Source organism: Mus musculus, chromosome 8, assembly GCF_000001635.26.
Source record: "Mus musculus strain C57BL/6J chromosome 8, GRCm38.p6 C57BL/6J".
Classification (NCBI taxonomy): Eukaryota; Metazoa; Chordata; class Mammalia; order Rodentia; family Muridae; genus Mus; species Mus musculus.
In genome coordinates, this window is record NC_000074.6 from 69179406 (window position 1) to 69188962 (window position 9557).

The 9557-nt window shown below is 46.2% G+C and overlaps 1 protein-coding gene across 5 annotated transcripts in view; it reads right to left on the reverse strand.

Annotated features, from left to right (window-relative positions):
* The window catches only part of Lzts1 (leucine zipper, putative tumor suppressor 1), a 51591-nt gene extending 46747 nt beyond the window's left edge, over positions 1–4844 (reverse strand). The window contains exons 1-4 of one of the 5 annotated variants that reach the window (XM_030243385.1): positions 4569–4844; positions 3888–4255; positions 2808–2926; positions 270–391 (exon numbers count right to left, since the gene is read on the reverse strand). The gene's annotated coding sequence lies outside the window, so the exon portion shown is untranslated. The remainder of the gene's footprint in view (positions 1–269; positions 392–2807; positions 2927–3887; positions 4256–4568) is intronic. The other 4 variants (XM_006509608.4, XM_030243384.1, NM_199364.3 and 1 more) reach the window with 4 other exon arrangements.
* Between the last annotated feature and the right edge of the window lie 4713 nt (positions 4845–9557).

Genomic DNA, 9557 nt, shown 5'->3' on the forward strand with positions numbered 1-9557 from the left:
ATTCTCTCCTTTCACCATGGGAATGCTGGCCCCAAATTTAAAGATATCTCTTTCTTTGTTTATTAGGCCTTTGTCAATGACATAGGGAGCCTAAATCTATTTAATTAATAAGATCAGGGGCTGAGAGAGCAGCTCTGTGCTAAGGGACATACATTCCTAGCAAGGGCCTGAGTTCTACATCAAGCACCATTCCCTTCTGACAGACGGAGAAGAAAAGAAAAATCAATGAATCCCAATAGCCTCATAACTATATTACAACCAGTACTCACGCCATCAGTTGGCATCAGTGCTCAGTGGAAAACCCTGGGTGAGTTCCTTCATCTTACTCAGTATAGGGCAGTTGGATGTTATCAATGATGATAACAGGAAGTCCTCTTTGAAAGTGTAGTTTCTATGAGAGAGAGAGAGAAAGAGAGGGGGGGGAGGACAGGGAGAGAGGGGGAGGAAGAGAGAGAGGGAGGAGGAGAGGGAGAGGCAGGGAGGAGGAAAGGGAGAGGGAGGGAAAGAAATTGGGGAAGTCTGGATCCATCCAAAAGCAAACCTGGGACTGCGTTGGCACAACTCTAATCCTAACACTTGGGAGGCTGGTCCTGGAGGATCATGACTTCAAGACTTGTGGGGAGGGAACAGACAGTTCAAAGCCAACCTGGGTTATATATGGTCCTGTCCCAAAAAAAGCTAAAAAGGAAAAAGAAACTCAAAAAAGTCTTGATACACATTGCTTCCCAGGCAGTTGTAGTTGGTGGTCATCAAGACCTCCCAACCTCCTCCTCACTGCTCTGGAGTTATCTAAGGAGGTGGAAGCCAGGATCTAGGGGAACAGAAGCCTACAAAGGTGACTCTGCCAAAGAGTCTGGGAGGCCAGCCCAGCTAGGCCTGAGTCTAGGCAAGGTCTCTTGCCCACCCCCCTAAAACTTAAAGAAGTCACTGTGGGGGCCAAACTGCAAACTTACTAGAGCTAGTTCCCTCCCACTTTTCATCCTCCAACTGCCATGAGGGGCGTGTAGAGCCCCAGAGGGTTCTCTTCAGCTCTCAGCTGCAAGCAGAATGCTGACCTTACTTTTCTACCTACTCTCTTGACACACCTGCTTAGGCTCATCTTCTAGACCAAGTCCTGACCACCTACCTCCTCTCTGGCATCTTCAGTTTACCTCCATCTTGAGACAGCTGTTGTACTAAAGTTAGTGTGGGATTGTTAGTTCAGTGGGATTATCTCTAATTAATTCTTTCTAACTAACATCACCAATTTTCAGCTCAGTGCGTTAGTTCGCCTCTTCAACAGTATCACTCATGTCTCTAGCACCTGACATGGGCAAGACCTTTAACAAATGAGAGCTGGGGGCATAGCTCAGTTAGAAGCACTTGCATGGAGCCCTGGGTTTGATCCCTAGTACTGAATTAATTAGGTATAGTGACACATGCCAATCATCTAAGTATTGGTAAAAGAAATTCAAAGTCATTCCTAGCTACATAACAAGTTTCAGGACAGCCTGAGCTACATGAGTCTCTGTCTCAGTTTTTAATGAAATAACAATGAAATTCAGGTTGTCAAGCATAAGAAATGTTCTCCCAAAGAAAAATTGAAATGCTCATGGGCTCCCGAGAGCATATGTGGTTATCACAATAGGAGACATCATTACCCACAATGCTAAGTGCATGTGAAGCATAAAGCAGGGCCACATTACCTCCCCAAACCCAACAGCAGTTCACATTCTCCAAAGAATCACCAGTGTCCAAAGTGTAGCACCAAGGAGATCCATTCAAAGGTGGCAAACTCAAAGTGCTGAGATGTAAATGGCCTGAAGAGTCCCCAGGCAGTTGGAATTTCCTTTTTTTTTTTTTTTTTTTTGCTAAATCCCTTACCATTCATTGTTCTGCAACTGCTTGCCTGAAGCTCTGAAGGCACAAACTCCAGACCCCAGGACTGAATTGGGTCTAGCACCTTCTCCTCCCATATTTGCTCTTGTGAGTTGACAAACACACAGAAAGAGTAGGTAGACACTATACTTTGAGCTGAGAACTCACTGTGGTTTTCCTCCCCAGAAACTCTGGAGTTCTTGGGGAAGCAATGAGTCACTGTGGTGGCAGCACCAAATGGTAGAAATATCTCAGAAGAAGAAATGGGATCTGGACCTAAGGGCAAGATGGTTGGGGGACTAACCTACAGAGGCAGATGCCTGTGGTTAAAACAATGCTGTGAGATTGGACGGCACTCTGTGGATAGTATTAAACTTTGTTACAATACTATTCATAAATGAACTGGACTGAAGTTGCTAAAAATAGATTATTTGCCATGACCTTATTTGGTATATTTCTTATTGTTGGGTTGTTTGTTATTGTTTTCTGCATTTGAGATTGTCTCAGGTAGCACAGGCTGATCCTGAACTTCCTATGTGGTCAAGACTGGCTTTGAATTTCTGATCCTCCTATCTCCACCACTTGGGCAAGGTTTGGTTATAATACTGTGCCACCATATGAAGGTTTATGTAGTGTTAGGGTCTCAAACACAGAACCCCTGAATTTCAAGGAAGCACTCGTTCAAGGAAACTAACCCCAGACTATGATATTCATTCCTGCTTCATTGTGGGTCCCAAAGCCTTGCGTTTTGTAGCATCCAATGAAAAGCTGTGGGGTGACTGTTAAACACGCCCAAAGGCATAAGAATACATTTTCAGGAACAGAGATCTACTTCTTCACCCATACATGCAGACATCTCGCTTCTTAACCCTGCATGGCAACTGAGCACTCTTCACACTCTCAGAGAACTGGCACACCCAGAGCACTCCCCAACAGCATACTTCTCCTACCTCAGCTCCTGCAACCATCAGAGGTAGATAGCCACACAAGGAAATCTCCTTCAGTCTCAAGAGTGCACAGACTGAATGGCTAAAGCAGGTTTGCCTTGCAGAGGGCGCCAAGACATAGGCTAGAAATAGGAAAGACAATCATCCTGAGCAAAAGCAAATGTCTGGTCCTTCCATGAACCCTCCAGGAAGGATGCTCTCATTCCCCCCCCCCCGCCATCTCCCCCTCCCCCCACACACAGACAGTTCTTCTCAACTCTAGCAGATGAGTGCTCTATACTCCCATCTCCACAGCTAAGACATGAAGTTTTGGATTTCATTAATGATGGACTTGGCTCTCATTGGTTATGGGATCTCAGGGAACACCCTTGCATTTTGGTGCCTCTGTTTCTTCACTGGCAGACACAGAGTAAATCACATCTCATACTAATGTGGTAGTTACGGTGTGAGGATAAAGGAGACAACAAATGAGATAACATCTATGATGCACTGAAAATGGTCAGAAGAAAGAGCTAGGTAAATACAAGGTGTGGGCCATTGCCTGATTAGGGTGCATTCTCTGCCCACAGACTCCTGCCCACATTCTGCTCTGTGCCAACCTTGAAGACTCTTACCCCTGTAAACTCTAACTTGGATATTCATGTGCATACACCTTTCAAACACCTCCATTTTCCTTCTGTCTGCCTGCAGAAAATTGTTTCTGAACTTGAAGGAAGCTCAGGTTACAAATCCTCAAAATCCCTTACCAGCAGCCCCCCCCCCCCCCCCGTCAGGATCTGGGTTCTGGGAGAAGTGCATGCGGGCAGCTCATCTCTCTGTGATGGGCTGAGACTAGATTGTGTTTCCAGGGAGGAGAGACCCTCTGGTGGAGAAGTCTCGATGACAGCTACCCAGAACCCAGAGCCTGCTCCTCAGCAATCCAAGGAGCATGCAGAAAACCTGAGGGCAGAAGGCATGGTTCTTGGATCCCTAAACATCTCTAGTGCTTGGGAAATTGAGGACTGACAACCCGTGGGTGAGCAGAATGCTCACATGTGCCACAGTTTAATCCCTTCCACTTGGAGCAGGGAAGGGAAACATCACCTGGTCCGTGGTGTTTGGGTTTCTATTGCTGAGTGAAGCCAGGGCAGATGAGAAGCAAAAACAGAGGGGATCTGATTCCCTGTGGTGAATGAGAAAAAGGAGTGAACTGAGGTGTGTCAGTGTGTGTCTATGTGTCTGTCTACCTGTGTATTCGTCCAAGCTCATTCCTATTCCTTCCAGACACATGTACCTCCAAAGTTCCAGCCAGCAAGGTAAAGTTCACTAGCCAGTCGCCAGCAGCTGGATCCTCTGTCTGGGGCCCCAGTCTCTGTGGCCTCACTTCCTCACCTCTCATTTCTTCATCTCTACATTCATGTCACCTAATGCACGTCTCCAAGATGAAATTCAGGTTTACGAGAATCCCCGGTCTGACAGACAAAGACATAAGGATTGACTGATGCACACCATTTCCTTCCGGCTGGGGTCAGATTAGAAATACAATCAGTGACAGGGAAGAAGACTCCCCCACACCTACCACTGCCCTTCACCCCGATAGTTACATGTAGAAACAAAGACACCTAGACAGACGCGGACACAGACAGACAAAGACCGACAGACGAGCGGACTCACTCCCGGGAGTGGTATGCTGTAGAAAGCGAAGTCTTCCCTGTGTCTGGGCCGTCCGCAGAGCTGTAGACCCTGCACGAAGGAGGAACAGGACCCTGGGTACCCGTACCTTACCTGTCTGTCCTCCTCCGCCTTGGGGATAGCTGCAAATGGCTGCAGATTTTGATTTTTCGGTGTATTTTGTGCAGTGCCCCTTTCTCTTTTTCTGGAGGGCTCCTAGAGCCGGCGGATCCCGCGTCGCTCAAGTCACACTCCCAGGAGCAGCAGAAAGACAGAGAAACTTTCGGACTGTGAGCTTGTCGGAGCCTCCCAGAGCCCGCCAGCTCGTCCGGGCGCTCTGGCCCTTGCGCTGGGTCCCTGGCCGCCGGCGGGGCGGGGTGGGGCGGGGCACGAGTGGGGCGGGGCCAGAGTCAACGACATTCATTGGCCCGCACTGCCTGCACCCTGTCCTGCTCTCTCCCCGGCCTTTGTTCCAGACTGACAGCTGGGGTTGCTCCGACCTCCTGGCTCCTCTGTGCCCAAAGCCCGCGCCGGTCAGGCTCGCAGTTTCTTAGCTCTCGTTTCATCACACTCGGGGGTTCCTGTCTGTTCAGCCTTTCTCTATCTTTCCTCATCTTCCACTGTCTCCTCGTTCTTGCTTTCTCTGTCTGCATTCTATTCGCCTTTGCATTTTCTTTACCCATTTTCTGCATTCCCTTCTTCTTTGCTACCTCTGCCTCTTACCGGTGATTTCTCCAGCCCAACTCCCAGCCACAACCCCAGCAAAAGGTTGAGTTTCTTGGTTTAAGGACCAAACTAACGGTCTAGAGGGGTTATGAGGGTATTGCTTCACCTTGCTGCGATTATAGACCAGAGAGCCCAGAGCCTCCTGACTTCAGTCCTCAAAAAGATCCAATTAAATTTTGACACTTCAGAAGCCTGAGTGATGCTAGCCAGTAATCCCAGGGACTTGAGAGAGGCTGAAACAGGAGAATTAAAAATTCAAGTCCTGCCTGGAGCACCGAAGTGTAACCTTGTTTCAAAATATAAAGTAGAAATATATAGGCAGGGCGGGCTGGATAATTAGCTCAGAGATAAAGGTTGTGGCCTTAATTTCGATCCCCAGCAGTAAAAGCATCAGCCATCCACCCACTTTTCACCACCTATCTGAGGGTACACTGAGGGTAAGATAGTGAAAAGCAGGCCAGTCTGAAGGCAGAGGCGCTGTCCAGAAATTGCCAGCTTTGCCCTGAAAGGGGCAGGTTAAGGGAAGGAGAGTAGGGATCACTAATAGCATGACTGAATCAGAGTCTTTCTGACACTCTCCTGCCCCAAACCTCTGCTGCTCCCTCCTGCTTTTGACCCTAGATTAATTTAAAGCTTTATTTAATTATGTAATTCTAGCTTCCTGAACACTAAAGAGGGAAAATAAATAGCCAGCCAGCCTGTAATCCCAGCACCTGGGAGACCTGGGAGACTGAGACAGGAGAGTTTATGCCAGACGTCTCTCTATCTATACGTTCCCCAGTTCCAGTTCCGAGTTCCATCCTTACTCCCACCTCTAACCACCACAGGCAGAATGATGCCTCTTTTGATGGAAGCCTTTTCTTCTTTCTGTGCCCCACTCATTGACTTGGTATAAGCATGTCTTCTCAGAGGTGTCTCAGGAATTTTGGTGAATAGGGAGGATACAGAACAATTGTTCTGGCTCTTGAAGGTAACAGTGGACTCCAAAGAGAGACTAAGGACGGTGGATTACAGATCTTTGTCAACTCAACTTTGTCCTTGGTCAAACTCAATTTTGTCACGATTGTGATATTCCAGAGAACTGGACAAAGGAGCCTATAGCTTTCTGGTTCTGGCCCTACCTTTGCTATTACAAAGTCATATCCTAGGCTAGACCTCAGTTTCCTGTTCTGCAAAGTGGGTATTACATATGGCACTTTTTTCCTTTTTTGAGACATATTCTCAGTAAGTAGTCAAGGCTGGCCTTGAGCTCACGACTTTTCTTTGGAGAGCTAGGATTACAATTGTGACTCATCATGACTAAGACACTTTTACTGTAGCACTGACATCTCTTTCAAATACACCGTGGGTAGAGAGCTGGGCATGCATACTAACCTATTGTGGCCCAGTTAGGTAGAAAGTGGGCAGTATTTGGGTGTGAGGTTGGAACTGGATGTACCATGGGACAATAGAAACAACCCATGGACAGGATACTTCAGAGGTAAAGGGAGGTGAGTTGAGAGTGAAGGAGGCAGACTGATGAGAGGAAGCCTGTGATGTACTTTGTACGTATGTGTGACGTGGCTGCACAGTTAAAACCTAAATAACATGACCACCAGCAAGACAAAAAGCTCAATTAGCTCTTTATTCCAAGGGAATGCTCTGCAGTGACTAGATGTGCCTATACTATACTCTTGCCCCAGTAGAATCCCCAAAGCGTTCCTCATACATCTAAGGCCACATGCCTCACACTTTCCTATGCCTGAGTCAGGTCTAGAAAGATGTGTCACCAAACCTGTTGTTATATTTGACCTCGGTCATCCGTGTTGGTGAACAAATGTTTCAGAGGATAGGGCAGGGGCCTTTTGAGTTCTGGTCAACTCTTTTGAGTCAACCTGGTATACCAAGTCAGAGGTTCCTTGATCTCACTAATCTGTCCTCTAAGATTCAGGCTCTGTGTTTTAACTTTGTGTGGGGGATTGAGTAAAATGGCTCCTATAATCTCATGTGTTTGAATGTTTGGTCCATAGGGAGTGGCACAATTAGGAACTGGGGTCTTGTTGGAGTAGGTGTGGCCATATTGGAGATGTGCCACTGTTGTGTTTGGCGGGGCTTTGAGGTCTTATTTATGCTCGAGCTGCCCCTGTGTGGCACAGAGGTTCCTTCTGTTTCCTTCTGATCAAGATGTGGAACTCTCAGCTTCTACAGCACCATGTGTGCCTGCACACTGCCGTGCATCCCACCGTGATGATAATGGACGAAACCTCTAAACTCTAAGTCAGTCCCAGGCAAATGTTTTCCTTTTAAGAGTTGCCATGGTTATGGTGTCTCTTCACAGGAATAAAACCTAACTAAGGCACTTGGCATCTCATTCTTCATCTCTAGAACCCATAGCTGGCCATGGAGGAACAGAACCTGATCAGCTAACAGGTAAGTCAGTGGTTTGTCTCTTCTGTACGTTTTCTCTTCTAAGACTGCATCCTTTTTTATTTGACAGCAAATCTTTAAAATCCAACACATGTAAATAGCAAGCATATATGCACATACACAAGTGCACACGCACACACACACACACACACACACACACACACATACACACACACTCCTTAAATAAATGCACTCAGGGGTGGAGTGTAATAGACAAGACAATATCTCAAAGGAGTGGTTGGTATCAGATTCAGGAGACAGACCTCTAGCCCCTTTGCTTCAAACTTAGTTTTGTCATATCCTTTTTGAAACTCACTTTTTCATGAGCAAATGGGTCTAGTAACACTTGCCCTATATTTCTGTCAAGGGGAACACTTTAAAGAATGCATAAAACCAAAGGGGGGGTTGAAAATAAAGCATCACACGGCCACTTAATATTATGTTAAGTCTAAAACTCCAAGGCCTTGTGTTTTAAGATAAGAAAGCTGACTTTATTTAAATGAGTCTGGGAACTCTCCAAATGTTGAAGAGGGGATATGATGAGGCTAAAAACGCAAGGTCTAAGAGATCCACAGACTGTGTTTACCCTGTCTCCCAGCTGCCTCAAGAACAGTCAAGAACTGTGGTTTTCATTCATATAAGGCTCTCCCCACCCTGTCTTAGAGGGGTGTCCTTAACAACCTCTGGGGTAGAAAGTGCTTTCAAGAGTAGTTTTTGTCGTTTAACTTGCACCAGATTGTGTGTTTCCTAATTTACATATACATTTATAATAATGGCTATGGTTATTACCATTATTATTAGGATAGTGTCACACTGTCCATGCTGACTTTGAACTAGTAACTGTCAAGAAGGATTACCTTGAAGTTCTTATCCTCCTGTGCCCACCTCCCAGGCACTGGGACTATAAGGCTGAGGCACCTCGTTTACATGTATTATCCTCCAGGAAGCCTTTTCATGTACATACAAGATGGAGCCAGACTATGGAGAAATTAGAAAGCCAAGGCTTCAGCAAATTTCTCCATCCTTTCTTGCCAGTAGAATGTAGCACACTATTGTAATTTAACACCCTAGCTTAGAAAGGACCTGGGCTGTCACCTCTTCTGGAGTATATCCCTGCAGTGGGTTTGACCGGTCTGTTATGAAGCTCTATATCAGTTGGGAATGCTTCTGTTTACAAGTAGCTAAAAAAGCCAGCACAGCCTGACCTAAACAATAGGGAAACATGTCAGGAGTCAGTAATCTCAGAGTTTAACTCCTTGCTTGGGGTCAGTGGTGCTGGGCTCTGGTCGTCCCTCTCTCTGTTTTACTGTTGTCAAACTTTGCCCTCAGCATGGTAGCTTCATGGGGACAATTTGACATTATCAGTCTAGTTGTCACACTCAAGACCTGTGTTTGGCTGAGCACCTCTTCTGATCAATAAAACCATTCATGACACTGAACAGGCTCAATCTCATCTTCTAGTAGTGATTAGAAAACTCAAAGTTACCTGAATCGGCATTATTCAATCTCTGGAGGAGGGTTGATTAGATATTGAGCTGTACCTGTGTGTACCTACCCCCCCCCACACCCCCCCCCTGCTTTTTTTTCAAGAAGGGGACAGTCATGCCCCAAAGTACTCTCCCTGCCAAGCCATAATATGCCATTTTTCTTCCTATCTGACACTTTACATACAGTTACACCCAAAAGGTCCAATCAATGCCCCTGCTCTCTCTTCTTCTACTCAGCCTCTCTAGAACAGAAAATCTCTTCAACCTTCCCTAAACTACAGATTTCCAGAATGAGTCTTCGAGGATCAGTAGTCCAACACATGAAAATCTGAATTGCTTAACAAAGCTCTTAAGCGAAACATCTGGTTTACTGTAGTGGTTTGTTTGTTTGTTTGTTTGTTTGTTTTTGAGGGTGTGTGTGTGTGTGTGTGTGTGTGTGTGTGTGTGTGTGTGTGTGTGTGTGTGTGTGGTTTGAAAGAGAAAT